The sequence below is a fragment of the Gallus gallus genome, chromosome 11 (genome assembly GCF_016699485.2).
Source record: "Gallus gallus isolate bGalGal1 chromosome 11, bGalGal1.mat.broiler.GRCg7b, whole genome shotgun sequence".
Taxonomy (NCBI): Eukaryota; Metazoa; Chordata; class Aves; order Galliformes; family Phasianidae; genus Gallus; species Gallus gallus.
In genome coordinates, this window is record NC_052542.1 from 10,653,628 (window position 1) to 10,671,819 (window position 18,192).

An 18,192-nucleotide genomic window follows, 5' to 3' on the forward strand; every position below is an offset into this window, starting at 1 on the left:
CATAGGCCCTTGCAAATTTTGCATATGTAAACCTGTGTGTTATGTTTGTGGGGTCTTTTTTAATCACATTTTTATTAAGAATATGCCTTCTGTCTTCACACCTTAATGTTGTCTTTATTTTTATAAATGCAAGTTTATAATCCCACATAGATTTGTCCATAATACTTAGGAACTTTGCTTGGTCTAATTCTTGCTTTGACAAATTTGCCATCAACGTAAATATATGTCTAACCTAAAGTATATGGATAAGAGTCCTTTCAGTATAATTGATAAACTCAGGTTTATATTTGTTGCACCAGTCACTATGCTTTCTAAGAATCAGCCAATAGATATGCAAAACAAATAGAATATCTGTTCTGCTTAATAAATGTTCATATTGAAAGTCTGTGCAAAACAGAAGTTATTTGAAGAGTACAGTTGTAGAGATGGTGGGAGACTGCACAGCTATGAGCTTGCTGCCCTGCTCCAGGAGGTGAACATCAGGTGCTGAGCAGGGCAAAAGGGTCTGTAAGATCTCCCCTACCCACCTGACTATGATCAAGACTAATGGTGATGAAGGGCAGCTGTGTTGTAACCTCAAATCAGGGTGTTATGAAGAAAAGCTGTGCAAGGCTGCCCTGGGGACATTCTACCTTTGTTCAGATGTGGTATTTAAGCTCAAATCCTGGTCTGAGCTATACTGCATGTGTATAGTGTCTGGCTGTGTGCCTTGATGCCCCTGACCTTGCCTTGGCTTCCCTGCTTGACCTCAGACCTACCTCATCATGGAAAACTTGTCTGGTGAGTGTGGGGCTGTGGCTGACCCTGGTTCATGCCACCGGACCTGCTTTGCTTGCTCTGGGATTGAGGGACTGAGTTGCCCGCTGCTGAGGTCCCTGCCTGCGTTGCTTTGTCCTTGTTCCCCTGCTTGTCTCTCAGGACAGAGCTCTTGCTGCAACAGCCGATGGCATCCCCCAGGTGCCATTATCTCTTGAGAATAACTTGCTGTTGGTAGGGGTGTCCATGAGAATAGACGGGTGCTCTTGGGGGAGGATGGACTTCGTGATGGAAATATGTGAAGAGGTGTAATTACGATGGGATGTTAAACTGATCATAAAAAAAAAAAAAGTAGTAGTGTTCTCTGATTATGGATGGTGCTTTGTGTCAAAGATGTAACCCCTGTGTGCATTGTGGTGATGTTAGAAAATAAAAACAAGGTATGTAAGTGATGACTATGCTATAAATTCTTCAGATGAGAGGCTTGATCTACCTTCTCTTAGATAAGAGGAGTACGTTGTGTATTATTGTTCTTGTTGACTTAGGGGCTTGAAAGTTCAGAGCTGAAAAAGAGCAAATAGGCACTAGTAAATATTTCTACTGCAAGTTTCCTAACTAAGTAATAGATTGCTTTCCTTCCTGCCTGGAGCACAGCATCCTTGGATAGCTGTGCATGCCCATAAGCTCATCTTGCTCTTGCCCAGAACCCTCTCTGGTACTGGTCTGTGCTGTTTTGCACATAAGTATTACACCCTGTGATCTTAACAAGGCTCATAGTGCTAAGAATCTGATTTTAAACAACATGATAAAATATTAAGATGGTATTTAGTGTAAGCTCAAAATGTTACATCTTGAGGAAAAACTTAATGCTGACTGTCTTCTAAATACAGCTCGTGGTTTGATAGCAGGTACCCAATTCTTTTTTAAGAAGCCATTCTGAAATAAAAGGGTACATTGACAGCAAATAAACTCACACTTTTGGTCAAAAATCTTCCTCTGCCATGACTGTAGGTTGTTGCTCACTCTAGAGTTTTTTTTTTTTTTTGCTGACTAGGCAGGAGAAATTAAAAATTCCATGCAGTGTGCCAGACTGAGGTCTGGTAGAACAGAGCTGCCATGCACTCTTTGCTGCAGCATCTGAGCTCAACCTGAGCTTTCCACCCTCTTCCTCCTGCTGGACTGGCTGCCTACTGGCTGGAGCAGTGGTAATTCTGGGGAAACTATGTTGCTCTGCTTATCTACAGGGAACAGTGTTCACTGAAATTGGATGTCCAGGCCCAGCTGCACTTCTATAAGTGGGCACGAGCCCAGCCTGGATGCCAGGCTTGTGTGCAGAAACCTGGAGAGCCTTGAGGCTGCTGGGAGCTGCAGCCAAAGGTGTTACCGGACTGCGGGGTGTGCAAGCAGCTCTGGCTGTGAGGTGCTCCAGATGAAACCATGGGGCAAGCTCAGAATGCTCTGGAGCGAAGTCCCTTTTATTTTGCAGATGTAAAGGAGCTAACGTGATGAAGACACTCACAGAAACTCAGGAAATTACTGTAGTATGGATAACTAATAATAGTAGACTGACTGTATTTCTCTTAATTTTCAGCTTTGACAGGTCATTATTAAAGAACCAGACATATTTTAGAAAGGCTGAGTGTAAACATTACTTCATCCCTTTGCTATGAGTGCTTAGTGGAGCTATGCTCCCCTTCTTTTTATTTTTTCTTTTTCCTTCAGAAAAGAGGAATGTTTTCTCTTTGTGAATAGGTGTAAAGTACTAGCTTGTGCCAAGATGCCTGGTATTTGGCCTCCTCACATGCTTGCAGAACATGGGTTGCATTTAAAGCAGGAGAAGTGTAGAGAATTGGGACAATGGATATTGGGGAGTAATTGAAAGATTAAAAAGAAATCTCAGACATTACAGAAAGACAAAGACTATAACGAAAATAAAGGCAAGGACGGTATGAGGGCAAAACTTTGTAGGGGGAAAGAAGCAGTCTTTTTTTTTCCAGGGACAAACATAGCTGTGCATTTTTTTCTTTGTTTATGACAAGTATATATTTTAGTATAACAAGAACATTGCAGTGGAGTCGTTTGATGAGAACTTAAGTAAAAAAAAAAAAACAAAAACAAAACTCACAGTGATACTGTACATTGACTCTTCCTTTCTTCTTTATTTCCTCTGTCTACCTTGTTTCATTCTTGCAGGTAGGGCAACCAAGGGAAAGAGAGCTAATAGCACCTAGATGGTTTTCATTTTTGTCTGAATCTCCTCTTTAGAATTTGAAATCTAGGGGATTGTTGACTTTCAGAAATTCAGACTTGCAACCAATTTGAAACTTCACATTAAGCAAAAAAATCTGTTTTACATCTAAATTTAATAGTTTCAGTTGCCTGTTGCCCTGTGATGTACTGTGTCCCTTGATTAGGCTGAACAACTACTTCCTCACAAGTTTTCAGGTTAGCTGGAGCTCTTGCATTTTACCCTCCTGGGACAGAAACGGGAGGCAGGAGTTAGGTCAGTGCCCTTGCTGTGGATCAGAGTAGCCCAAGCCTTGCTCTGGTGTAACTTGAGTTCACCTGCATGGGCTTTTAGATAAAAAGGGGTCTGGTTCCCTAAGGAGTCCTTTGATGCTAGCCCAATTGGTTCTTCATTTGCCTCAGAAAGTGTTCTCAACTGCATTATGCACAGGGCCACATAAGCTAAGGCTAGAATTTTGTCTCCCGAGTAGAATGACATATCTGTTCTGTATTAAATGGCTGTTAAAAAAGATGAAAGTACTGATCTGACATGGTCTCCTAACAATTCAGTGTGGAAGGTCAACTCTGTTGCTTGAAAAACTTTTTTAAATAATTAGAATTTAGGTGGGTGTCTCATCTGTACGCAAATTGAGTATTCTCACTGATCCTAAGGGACCTTTGTCCATCTCTGACCATACAGATTTACTTTGCACGTGAGGTTTATCTGCCTTGTCTATTCCTAACTAGAAGAAGAATTGATACATTTTGATGTACATTACTCTGTGCTAATTTCTGCATAGGACCTCTTCTTCAGTAATAGGCTTCTACATTAGCAAAGCCATCGAGGAAAATAGTCTTTTCCTTCATAAGGATATAACTTCAGAAACAGTAATTATTATTCAGAACACCATTTTTGAACATTATTATTCTTAAACTTCCTTTCTATACCATTTCTTAAGAAGAAAGCTTAGTGATGTCATCTCAGATTCCACCCTAATGCAATGGGCTTCATAATTATTTAAAATAAAAATTAATGGAAACATAACCAAATAAAAATCTTTCTTAAGTCTATCTGAACAAGAGTTAGTATTTACATTACTCACATAGAAATCATCGAACTTCCAAAGCCTTAGGAGCATTAAAAAAAAAAAAAACCTCTAACCTCAGTACCTTTAAAAACAAACAAGAACACATTTAAAATAAAATACTGTAAAATAATGTCATTCTCTACTGCAATGCTGAAATCCCAAGATTTCATCCAGAGCTTCACATTTATAGTGGAATGTGAAGTCGTCTTGTTTGTTTTGTACTGAAAAAAGACATCAAGCTTTTATTTAAAAAATAAAAACTCAAATTTTCCACAGCTTCCATAACAAGCATAATAAAGATGCTTTCAAAAGAAGCATCTGCCTTGTAAGAATTCTTTTTTGGGGAACTTGGATTCATTTTGGTTTTATGTCTCGTATATGAATGTTTGCTTGACTTAAATTGAGCTTTAGAGGTAGAAAATGAGGACTGGCTGGTATCCAGGTGTCACTTAGGTATGTTAGTTTTATTTATTTTTTTAAATAAGCAGTCACTAATGGGATACAGACCAGGACACACATTCAGCCTCATAGAGATTTATTAGGTTGCTGCTGTTCCCCTCTCATTTCATTAACCCTGCTTGATGCTGGGCACACGCTCCAACTTGAGGCACAGGCTGAGCCCTTCCTCCCTCTTGGTGTATGGACAATACCCAGCAAATTCCTGCCCAAGAGCAGGAAGACGCATGGGGAGCGAAGCAGAGCAAATGTGGGAAATGTTATGCCAGGGTGGCATAGAAGTTTCATAGAAGCTCCTTGTATCCTCCACTTGTATACGTGTGCTGGCACAACACCTTTGCTCCGACTGTCTGGGAAAGCACCCATATGCACCAGCTCCAGAGACTGATATCTGTTAGTTGGAAAGTCCCAGAAATCATTTTCTTTTTTCGGAGATCAAATGGAAGACTACTCAGAAAAGCTCAGCTTGATTACAGCGGGCTGACACGGCGTCAGGAAATGGAGGTCACAGCTCAGTGACGATGGAATTCTTTGAAGATATTGCTGCTCAAGGAGATACGGGGGACAAGCTGTAAAGTCAGCACCTAGTGCTTGCTACAGTGGGTCTCAAAATGATGACGTACTTAATCTGTACTCCAAGCATGCATTTCAAGCTCTTTTGTAAAGCTGTACATGCTACTCCGCAGTTATAAAGCCAGACCGTTGATAAGGTCTTATAAAAATGACTTAAATGATATGCCATGAGTGAATTTGATATCAGATTGATACTGACAAATACTGGCAGAAAATTAGGACTGATCACTGGAATATGCAGAAGCAATTGGACAGTCACAGAAGAGCTTCCTGCAGTAGAACTTATTCTGATTCCTTTTCTTGTTGGTATTGAAAATGAGGAAATTCAGGGACAAGAAATGGACACTCAAATGCTACCTGGCAGAATAGATAGTCCAGATTTGTATGACTGAGAAAACTAATGGGCTTCAGATTTTTTTTTTTTATTTTTTTATTTTTTGAAAAGCCTGGAACTGGAAAAGCTGTAATCTCTGTAATATCATCCCATTCTCTTGCCCTTCAGCAGCTGCTCTGTGGGGCTTCCTGCTCTGCAAATGGGAAAGGGGTCAGATAAGGGCAACATCTGTGTGCCAAACTGACTCTCAGCTGTGTATGCTGTCCTTATTAGGGTCATGCAAACGTGAGTAATGTTACCTAGTAGGTTGAGGTGAATCTTTTTCATATCATGTTCCACCATTAATATTGCTGAATGCTGAAGGGCAACCTTTTGAGTCCCAGTGGAGGGTATAATACCTCTCATCTGCTTCCCAGGAGACTTATTTCTAATCCGTCATCTCCACATGTCTAGAGACCAAGTTTCTTTATCCAGTGAAATGTCCTTAGTCATTTAGAAAGAGGAGGTGTGACTCTTTCTAAGTAAGCAGTGGTGTATGATATTTCTGGCATTTTTGTGAATCAGGTGTTTACTGTAAATGGTGCAGTTTTGGTCAGATGGCAAATCTGGGGAATACTAGCCTCTGGAGTAACTCAAGGCCTTAAGAATTCATATGTGATGGTATGACATATGAGAAACCACCTGAGGGCCTAGGATCTCCAGGACTCTGGAGGTGATGTTTGGTGTCTGTTTGGCAGCTGGGCTGACCAAAGTGATTATTTTCCCCAAAGGAAACGCAGAATGGTCTTGACTAAGATGATAAAGAGGAAAAAAACCACCAAAACGCTAAATTCATAAAACTGCTTTATCAGCACATCTCAGAAGAGAGAAAGAAGTGATAGATAAATATAGATTCCTGTCTATGTTTTCAGGCTCCCACCTGCCAGCTGAAACTGAAGGTAGACTGATGCACAGTAGAGCTCTTAGATCAGATGCGTGTTTGAAAGTAGGCTCCATGTGAAATATGGGGCGATACCAAAGTTGTGAGGTTGTACGTGGCATTCATTTCAGTTGTTGGCAAGCTGCATGAGTGTGGGCAAATGTGCAGTTAAACGTTTGCATTTAGAAAGTAATGTAAAAGCTGTGTCAAAGCTGGGAACTGAAACCATAGAAGGAAGTATGAATTAAGTTTGGACCAGCTCCTTGTGCTTATGCGTTCTTCTTGGGATGTAACCTGCCATTCAATACATGGAAAGTAAACATCTATTTTACAACTGTAGGTTCAATAAGGTATAGCAAATATTTTCAAATTTCAGCATCATTATCTAAAGAAATCATGTCAGAAAACAGGGCTTATACCATTGTTTTGTGAGTCCCCTTATAACCTCCAAATTTTTGGACCAACTTCTAGCTGAATTTGAGTGAAACAGTTATCAGAAGTCCTATGTTCTTAGAGTAATCTGAAAATAGCTGGGGAGAAATTGTAAAGGGAGTTGGAGTTTTTGTAAGGGAAAAGCTTCATTAGAGAATCCTCCAAGGACCTCAATCTTGAGGCGTAACCTCTATGAGAATAATATTTTAATTTGCTGCTCAGAGAATGATTTATTTTAACATCTGAAAGATCTTCTAAAAGTGAAAGAGAGTTATCTCCATCATTTTGAAGCTGTTAGTCCCTAGTGCTACAAGTGTTTATGTGCAGGACTAGTCTTGGTGATTCATTAGGCTCATTATTTTTCTCACAGCTATTCTCCTTTAATCCTGCGCATAAATACTTTTAAGATCAGGCCTTTGCTGCAGGTATGTAAATGCTAGAAAGAGTTTTTCACTGTGGCTGGAATAAAATGTCTCCAGTGATGGTTAACCCTGTCTTCCACTATTATTATCATCAGTATTTAATAATTAATGAAAAAAGGAAGAAAATGCAACATCCCACTTGCTTATGATACTGACAGCTTAGTGGATATCTTTCAGCTAGGGAAAAACAAACTATCAGCAAATTGGATGAAATACAGTATGTATTACAGTAGTTGGAAAATGCCTATAGAGTGCATTTCTGATTACACAGCTTTAAAAAAAGATCATAAATGTTCTAAGGCCATTTACACAAGAGAATGGGAGCTGAATCAACTGTTTTTCTTTGTTTTTTAAGTAAAGCAACCCAGTTGCTCTTGCTTATATAAAAAATATGAAAAATATTCCACTCTGATGTCAGACTGGCAGTGCTCTTTAAGATATAAAATTAGCATTGAACAGTCTGTTCTGGGAGTCCATGGTTTTAGTACAACATTTTTTTCCACCGCAGTCAACACTGGATTCACTAGCATTGCTCTCCTTGCTTCAAGTGCTCTAGCTGTCCGATGAGGAATGTAAAACTAAAACGAACAACAGTGAGGAGGAATTATTAGGATTGTTTACAAACTTAGATTTGCATGAGGGAGCGGAGATGTTGACAGTTATACTTTAAGCTACTGCAGCTGGATAAACATTTATTGGAGATCTCAAGGCCTCTTTCTCTTCCCCATCCCCACAACAGAGAATGGACCAAATGCAAGTCCAAGCTAATCTGAAAAATAATAGAACAGCTTTCAACAAAACCTATTTATCTATGAGGTCAAAAAGCCTTGGCCTAGTTACGCTCCTTGCTAGGCTATTCTTGACAACATCGTCATACTATCTAGGAGGCCAGGAGTTGTAGTGTTACAGACCACCCAGAATTATTGCTCCCGCAAGGCAATGATAGTGGTGATATGATTTCAGTGCCTACAGACTTGAACTAACCTTTTAATAACTTGAGCAGCAGTGGGAAATGTACTGCATTGCTGTGTTTTATGGATCGCTTTTCCTGAATGCCTTTTAGCCGCTGGTGAAAATTATGTCGGTAGATAGGAAAAAGAAAAAAATTATTATGTTAGAAAATAAATAAACTAATATCAGTGTGCAGAGACTAAACAAAGCCAGCTGTAATTAATAAATGGGGCTTCTGTATATTTGACACACCAGAATTCTGTCAACCTACTTATAAAATGGAATATCTGATGTTTGTTTTGGTGAAAAGAAAACAGTCTGTCCCCTGGAATAAAATTATGTCTGCATCCCAAATACAAAGGACTCTGTTTTCTGAATCCGTAGGCAAAACTTCTAGCGCCTTTGGATGTATCAGCAATGTAAATCTGAGTGCAGTCTAGAGGAAATAACCACTTGTGAAGGCTTTACTAAACATGTGTTGAGGAAAGGTTGTAGAAGTGAATTCCCATAAATCTATTTCAATTGTTGAATGATTTTCAAGCTGCTGGGCAACCCAATATGTTGGTCTGATTTAAAGCAAGCAACCTTGAGATTTATTTATTTATTTATTTATTGCAGAGGTCAGATTCCCATTCTTTCTTCACCTTAAGTCAAAAGAAATTGTGCCATGGGTTTGAATGGAATCAGGTTTGGCTTGAGAAATTAACAACATTCACGGGGAAATGTTTATACACATAGTGATCTGTTTGTGTATAATATATGATCTGCTGTTTCACATACCTGTGTACCAGTTTGCGTAAGGAAGCATATTTGGGTCCAGCTGGTCACAAATATTGCAAGATGCACATAAATCTCATTTTCTTCATTATTGTTAGAAATAGTCTGCTACCTATTGACTGAAACTTAAAAATAACATGATCTCTTTGGTCTTTATTGTCTCACTCTTTGTGCCCTCTCAACAAATCTAACAAGATGGTTATGAATCATGGAAACTATTGTTTATCCTGCTGATATATCTTTGATATCTACATATCTGCAGATATGGTTTTCTATTTCACTCATAAGGCTGGATGCAACTTACACAGCAAATGCTTTAATTGTCTTGCTTTCTCTTTGGTTTGTGTATGAAGTGCATTTGGATGTAGTGACTAGTACCTATGTGCTTGTGATGGGTTTTGAACAAGCATTTGTTTCATTTGAGGCACTTTCAGTTCTCAATGCTGAAGTCACATCTAGTACTAAATGCAGATGATAGTGTCATTGGCTTCCCAAGAAGCTCCCAGATCACTGACTGCAAATTCTACTCTTTGAGCTGTAGTTTAGCATGAGCACAGCTAGCAGGAAAGGTATCAGGTTAAACTGACTTTCTGACCTTCTAACAAGTCCTCTGTGACCATGTGACTGTACCTGGTATCATGAGCTCTATTGTATGCATAAAATCTTAAAATCTGCTTTCTGCTAGTAATTAGTCTTGGTATCTGGAAAAGAACTCATGGAGGATGAGGAGGTGGTGAGCGCTCTGATGTTTCCCTCCTAGATCCTTCCAGTGACCGATCCCCAAAACTCTTAGAATTCAAAATCTGTCATCACCTTCAGTTGTTACAAATGTGAGTATCAAATATCATCCACTTCTCTGTTTGAACTCGCCTCTTGGAGACAGAGATAAATGTTAGCTACAGATTATCAATAATGCTTCTATATGGCTAGAAACAGCTTTTATTTATATCACAATGCTGTAAACTAAAGCTGCCTTTCCATAGTCAGCATCATCCATTTTGAACACAACCACTCTGTTTGCCATCTTGCTATAGATAAACCTTGTAATGGAAACAGAGATGTTTGTGTGATTTATTTCTTTTTTCCCCATTATATTGTATTAGTCATAAATTTCTTTGTGTTTTGTTTCTTTTCTCTGTTTGTTTTGTAAACCACTGAGAAATTTCCCACTCCTTTTGTTGCTGTTGTTATTAATTCCATGTGCAGCATGCCAGGAGAGTGAGGTGTTGCAGAAACACTTCTTCCCATCTGAGTAGATATGTTTCACAGCCAGAGCAGCGCAGGGCGTGCCATCCTCAGCAGTTTGACTCATGACCCAGGAGCAGGCTTCTCCACCTGCACTGATTTGGCAGCACGTGGCCCTTGCAATATCTTGGAGAGAAAGACCTATAAGAGTAGGATTAAACTTGTGTTTCTCCATTGATGGATGGTTTGGACTGTGATGTGCTTCTTGATCTGATCTTTAGGGTGAACTGTAAAGTTCTTGTTCTAATTTGTTTTCTGTATGAAAAGGATCTTTAGTTGAAGAAAGGTACTATCACTTGGTCTAGTTTGAAAACTGGCCCAAGTGCTGTCTTTTCAGATAGGGCAGGCTTCGATGTAGTGCCACCTACACGCAGAGTGATTTAATCTTCCAGTATCAGATAGAGCATGATCTCCAACATTCTTCTCTTTTTCACGTTCCTCATCTTATCCAAGATCAGGGTAAAGCATCCCACTCCATACATCTCAGCGTGGCCTCTGGCAGGGGGCACCTGAAACTTCACCTATAGAGGTTATTTCCTACAAAGTTTCAGGCATAACCTCACCACCCCTCTCAATCCAGCCTAACCTCCCTGTGCAGTTTGGCAATATCCTGAACAAATGAATCTTACAGAGAACCTGTGAATTATTCCTGTATGTAATGAGTTACCTGTTCTTGATGTGTCACTTAAAAAGCCTTAAGAAATATACATGGTTTTTATCTACTAGTGCTATCGTTCCTGATAAATTGTCTTCCAAGAGGAAAGCTTCAGCTGCCTGTTCCGCAAAGCAAAGAGAGAAAGTCCCTGTCTGAAGTGTCCCTAGTTATTTGAGTGCATCTCTGTCTCAGAGAGTTCAGTGGTCTTTGCATGTCTGGAGAGCTGAACCAAAAACTTTTAAAACCTGTGCTAGGAAGGCTAGTAAATGTGCCCTGAGATGTGAAAGGAATTAAATAATTACTGCGAAATTTGTCTCCCTTTTTGTTTTCGTTGGACTAGCCTCGTTTCCATCACTCTTCTTTCTGATTTTAAAGGGGCGTAATTAGTAGAAAATACAGTAGATCAAAAGGAAATTTCAGTTTTGCATTTGTGAGATGATTATTTGTGACCCTAGGGAAGTTTTGATAAACTCAGTCAACTTTGTGTGAAGGATGAGCGTATTCTTATTGCGCTGTCCAAGTAGTATATTTCATGGAGTCTGTAATGCTTTGCTGAAAGCTGAGCGTGTCCTTTACTTAGGGCTGACTTGGGTGGATTTTTGTGGTTAGAGCCACCCACACGACAGGGTGGAGATCCTGTGTTGTGCCCTGGATGTCAGCAAGGAAGTAGCTTCCTTTTTCACCCTTGACCATGAGTGTTCCCGGCCTTGGAAGAGCAGCTTATTTCTCTTGTGCCTTGAGGTAATACAAACATGATGTGTTTAAGTGTTTGTTGCTGGGTTGTTTTTTTTTTTTTTTCCTAATGGGGATTAGGTAGAGCCCTTCATTGCAATTACTCGCTCCCACTGTTGATTTCTAACCCATCAAAGCAGTCTGTGTTCAGTAGCTTGCTCTTACCTTGGAAATGAATCATATTTTGCAGGTTTGTGGCAGGAGTCAATGAACTTCTAAGGGATGGAGTGCCTTTCTCTGTGGAATCATTCCAAATAATGCAGTGCTGGGCAAGAAACACACTGGTGTATGAAAATACATTATATTGCAGTATAAACATGCTGCATCCTCTTCTTTCTGTGACGCATCAGTATGGCCCCAAGGAAGAGAATATGCTGCACTGCATTTTTTTTTTTTTTGAGAACAGTTAAGTCCTACCTATAGATTAATGGAAATTGGGCTGTGAGCATTGCAGGTTTTCCTGCTGGACGCTTAAACATGAAGGGTGGGTTTTCTAATGATTTAGAAGCTAAATTTGATTTAAATGAGAACTTGGATATTAAATTAAGCCACTGTCACTATATTTTGTTTCTTTAGAAGGGGTGAAAAAAAAGAAGACACATTACCTCTTGTGAATGATTGTAGCACTTTTCCCCTCTGAAAACCTTGTCTTGTTCTGCAACAGAGAGACTTTTATCTTCCAAAATCTGCTGCTTATCTTCTGACCATAAGAGATACAAGCATCAGTTGAATGTAAAGTCACTGGAAGTGTGTGAAACATTTGTGAGGAAATGTTCAGTTAAGAAACAGCTTTCAAAATTTCACCTAGTGATGGAAAGCACTGTGCTGCTGAACCTTTCCCTGTATGCTCAAGAGGATTTTAGCTTAAAAAGTCGATTTCCTACTTAAAAGTGAAACAGCTGTATTTTGATTGCAAGGTGTTTTCGTGTTTTGGTGTTTTGTTTTGGAATCACTTGTTATGTTTCTGTTTAACAAATGTAACGTTACTTCCATTTCCACTATCAGAATTATGGTGATTTCGGTCTTTAAGTTCAGGCACATCAATACCTGAGAAAGGCTTACATAAATGTGGAAGTTGCATAAAACACTTCTAAAGCTTCACCTAGTTTTGACACAAGGTAATAATTCACCCTTAAGAACTGCATTTTAGGAAAATATGAATGGGGGTATATTTGCCTTAGAAAACAACAACAACAAAAACAACATGATGTACTTATTTGCATGAAGTCTATCAGCAGTGTCGGTGGCATGGTGAGGTCAGGCAGAGTCCCTTTATGAAGGGAATACACCCCATGCACTGATTCAAACGTTACTTCATGATGAGATCCATCGTTAAAATCTCTTCTCAGTGTTAAAACTAAGATTTTTGCACCATTTTTTCTTATGTATTTTATCTAGTTATTCCCCATGTTCAGCAACACATTAATTTGCTTGTCTCTTAAGTGTTGTAAATATTCTGCTCTGTATTTTTTGTAACCAAGACAGTAAGTTTTCACACAGGATAATTCAAAGTGATGTAACCACAGGGAATAAAAAGAGCAGATAAATGCTAAGATTAGAGACTCAGACATTTTTTTGGCTGAACAAAATTTTATAGAAACGTGTCACTGAGACAGACCACCTCTGGTACAAGTGAGGCTAGGGAGGAAGCACTGGAAGGAAAAAAAGATTACTTGCACTTGGATTATGAGAAAGCAAGTGCCTGCTGTGTCTGAGACAAAGCAGAGGTTTTCACTCTAGGTCACTGGAATCTGACAAGGTGAAGTTTGAATATTGGGATCTCACCCCTCATTGCAGTCCCCAGCTCTTTTGTGTATTTTGTTAGCCTTTCCTGTTTGTTGATAGGAGTTGTGCCAAAATATCAATACTTTATAGGACATGTGTTGCTTGTGATTTATGACATTGAGGTAAAACAATAAGAGTGCAAGATGAAGATATTTATAGTTTCCACAGAAGAGGCTTGCTGTCCTTGATCTGTTCTGGTTAGGACAGTCAAACTGACCATTAGATCTGAAGCTGGCTTTGAGAGCTTTAAGAGAGAGCTCAGTAGGAGTCAGTGGTGCTCTTTGGAGACTTCTGGTTAGAGTGCTCTTGGTCATCTCTCTCCATGCGTGCAAGTGCATTTCATTCCTGCACAGCCTGGTAATCCTTCCAGTCACCACCACTGGAAATGTCGAGGAAGAAATTCTATTCTTCTTCACTGTCATTTTTGGGAAATGAGTGAGATGGAGATTATGGAGCTGACTGGTTTCCAAAACACTTAACATAAAGCTATGAAGGGGGCAAGAATTAATGTAAGACAGATGGTAAGGAAAATTAGATGTTAAATAATAGCAACAACATTTTTACTGAAGAAATATTTATGGTTTGTCTCAACTATGTCTTGAAAGGACTGTGTCAGCTCTTTGTAATTGAAGAAAAAAGTGGTATGGAATGATAACAAAAATGTACCAATGACTAATTGTAACTACAAACTGTCCCAGATAAGCACCTCAGAAGTGCTTGCCCCAGGCACTCTTTCACTGTTTGCTTATTTCGTGGTTCACTGAGATGAATCACTTCTAAGGCTCTTAAGTTGTACCTCACCTGGAAGTTAAAGTAAATATCCATATTACTCAGCAGGTTTTCAAGTCTTGATTAAGCTTATAAGTAGGATAAAATTATTTTTGCTGGTATTGAAGAGACAGGTTGCATGTTGTAGTATCATTTGACTTCAGTGATACACTGACCTCTGAGTTCCAGTATTTAGGAATGGAGCAGCAGAAGTGTGCAGGTGGCTAAGGCCACCACCCCTGTGGAAATACAGGCCAAAGCTTTGCTGTGTACAGAAGCTTTATGTGACTCTCATTTCAAAACTTTCCTAATAATCTCCAAATTTTATTGACATAACAGAAATCCCTCCTCCTCGACTGTCAGCCATGTGATTCCCACCCATGGTATGGGAGGTGTATTATTGGCTAATTGGGAAGGCTTGCTGAAGTTCTGTTCTTATGTCACCTTGACCGGCCTTTTTTCTTTTAAGCTCTTTATTTTTTAAGAGAGATCCAGGGCAGAATATCCTCTTGGCTATCTCACAAGTGGTGATTTGATACTGTCATGGAAAATATAGTCCTTGTGTTTGAATTCTGTAAAGAAAAAACACATCGTGTTGTAGTTCAATTGGTTCAGAAACCATTCTTTATATTTATTAACTAGAAGGTCTCTGTTATACTGAGTTGAATTTATGTAAGTACTACATTTTAAATGTTTACACATTCATAGGGTTTTGTTTGTTTTTTCCACTCCACAGAAATCTTTCTAAATCTTTTTCTGGTGTTTGTTACCATGGTCAAAACAACTTACAGACATCAACCAACTGTTTCTTGAAATACCACTGTGGTATGGGCACTGCTATTTCAGCTCTGTAGAGGGTTACTTAGACTTAAGCAGGCTGCTCAGAGAAAGAGAGAAGAGAGCATGAGCAGAAGTGTTAAGTATTGCACATTGCACACCCTCACTCCAGGCAGAGCTGCACAAATGAGCAATCTGTTCAGCTGTCAGGAGCTCAGTCTTTTATAGGATACTGTCTCAAACTTGGGGGCATGTCAGAAGGTTAGATATCCGTGGTATCCACAAAAAGGTTTGGGAACAAATATGTCTGCACTGTGAGCTGTACTCATTTTGGGAACTTGTTTTGCACAGTTAGAGAGAGGCTCAAGTTTCTTGTTGATCTGTTGATGCTTCAGCTCTGAGGTTTGGTAACTGCTTTTATGTAGCCATAATAAAATTGCAGTATGTGTGCATACCTTGGCAAAATGTCATGCAGGATTATGAGAGGTATTTCCCTAAGAGAATGAGCTTGTATAATACTTAGCCTGATTACTAGGAATTGCTATTGTTTGTATTGAATTTCTTTCAGAATATCTGCACTAATTTTTCTAGAGTGAAACTCAACGTTCCAGGAACACCAAGAGCAATATGTAACATGTGCAGTTTGGAATTACTAATTGCACTAATTGACTTTGTCTCCATGCTTTTCCACTCTGTCATGGAGTATCAAATTATCTCATGATAGGGGTACAGTGCACCAGTGATTACTGTGCAGCAAGCCACAGAACACACATGCATCCCCTACCTGTGCTGGTATCCCTTGGGACAGCCAGGCAAGAGATGAAAACTATTTTTCCGGGATGTAGCTGGCATTGCTTTTCTGAATTATCAGAAATATCCCATCTCCAGAAGGTCTTTGTGTAGGAAATGCAAGCTTTTTCTGTTTCATCAGTAGTATCCTATCATTGTCCTACATGCAAAGAAGGCAAATGGCAAACTCAGAGTTCAGGTCACTGAAGGTTTGTGTGTGGATGGAGAGGCTCTCCTGGATGGAAACAGAGTTGGTCATTACTGACTTTATGGTGGGACCACTGGTGGTGCTCACTGGCTAGATATGGGAGGAACAACATGTGAGTAATTGAAGGGAAAGCAAAGGATTATAAGGGGATCTCTGTAAATGAACAGACAATGATAATTGTTGATTGAGAACTTCAGAAATAGTCAGGTGTGCTGGCAGCAGCAGCTCCCACCTGACATCCACGTGGCAAGTTACTGTCACGAACACAGCTGTAGGGCTTAGCTCCTCAGATGTGGTCAGATGTTACAGGAGAGGCACCAGCATACCTTCATGTCAAACATCTTCTGTAGGTTGTCTCGGTCTATCTCTCATTTACAGAAATATGCATTTATGGCTAGCACAAAGCTGCTTGCTTTGGCTTGAGTGTGTGTGACAAAGTGCTTGACAAAATACCTAGGAAAAAAAGTAGGCATGCACCTGAGCATAAATCCTTGGAACTCTTACAGCCTCATCTAGACTCCAGCTTAGCAAATGAAATCCTCCTGTGTGCAGCTGTCATCTTAAACATGTAGCCAGTATTCTCAGGGGTTGCATTTTCATATATTTATGCTGTAGCTATATGGATCTTTATGTATACACTTGAATTCCTTTTCCCTCCGTTGTATCATTCCAGAGCTTGAGGGTACAGCAAAAAATGAACATAGAGTAGGAGGGTGTTTCTTGGACTTTGTTTTTTTTTTTTTTTTTAATTTATTTTTACTCCTCAGGAGCCATATGAATCATTCATAACCATGAAAAGACTTTGTAAATAATATGGAAAACAGACTTTCTGACCTATTATAGTACTTCAAGATATCAAAAAACCCCAGTCAAACAACAAAAAAAACCTCTGCAAAACTGCTGAAGTACTCTGGAGGTAGGAGGTTTACTATTTCCCCCCTGCATGCCACCACTGCTGTTCTGGAGACTTTTAAAAGCATTGAGTGGCATGAAAGCTGGATGTGACATTGTGCAGGGAGTTGTGGATGGTAGGCTCTTGCGGGCCTATGAAAGTAAACTTTCTGGGGGCAGCTGTTCTGTGTCACTGCTGTCATGTTGTTGTTTAACTGGAGGCAGCAGTTAAGGGGAGGGAGACCACTACAGGGCTGCTTGCTGCCACTCATACAGGGAGCTTCACCCTCCATCAGCAAATAAGGAGACTGTGGCAACACAAAGGAAATCACAGAGTGTCAATGCATTAATTCAGGACTCTGCTTGTTTCTCATCACTGTGCCATGCTGTTGGGGCTGTCTTTTAGATATAACAGTTTATAAATAGCAAACTTCAAGGCAGAGTGATGTCCAGTTTGCCACCATTGCTTTGTGGGTGAGTACAGGCTTGAAAATCTCCTGATTGCTGTTTCTGAACACTATCGCCTTTCCAACATCGCTGCTGCTCAGAAGATAAGTGTAGGTGTTCAGAATGAGTGGTTGCTTGGGATGTTCAAGACATGATTCATATGCTTATGACCAGAACATGTTCTTTCAGCAATAAGGTGCCATTTAAGACATCTCTGATAACACACTTCTTTGTTTCTTGGGTTTTATATACACGCAAAGAATGTATAATACAAGAATACATATGGATATTCTTTTTTAGTGAAATTGTCTGAAGTTTAACGGATATGTTGAAAATGCTTTTTACCTTTAGAGATAAAAAGTGGGATTGTTGCCATGCTCCAGTCATGCCAAGGGACTTTGCTGGCATTATGTATATAAACACAGATTTGGGATGAAATGTGCTCTTTAAATGTATATGAACTCTGGGGAAGTATGACCTGAAACATGATATGTAATAAAATTTTATCAGTGTTTCAGAGGAGTAGTCTTACTGTACTATTCCTAAAGCATAAAACAATTTCCACCAATACAGATGAGATGGATGACATTTGGTCATCCAGATGCCCACAGTGCATTGTATGCAACAGCTCAGAGAGCAGCCACAGGTGAGTCCACATTGCCCAGGTGGATTTTAGGGAGAACCAAGTGTCAAAACACTGGCAGCCAGTATTTAATAGGGGTGGCACACTCTCATTTAAGACTGCAGGGCTTTTCCAGGAATACACTTCAGTAGAATTAACCTTCCAAAACCTGTTTCTAAAATGCTTCTGTTCAAGGCAGAGGTGCGTGGTTGGTGGTTATACTTCATTATTTATCCTTCTCTAGGAAATGGGGATTTGGATTTTTTTTCCCCTCTGAAGTAGCTGCTAAAATACATTAGGAAAATGCTGCAGTTCCTCTGGGAGAAAACTTGAGGGTGC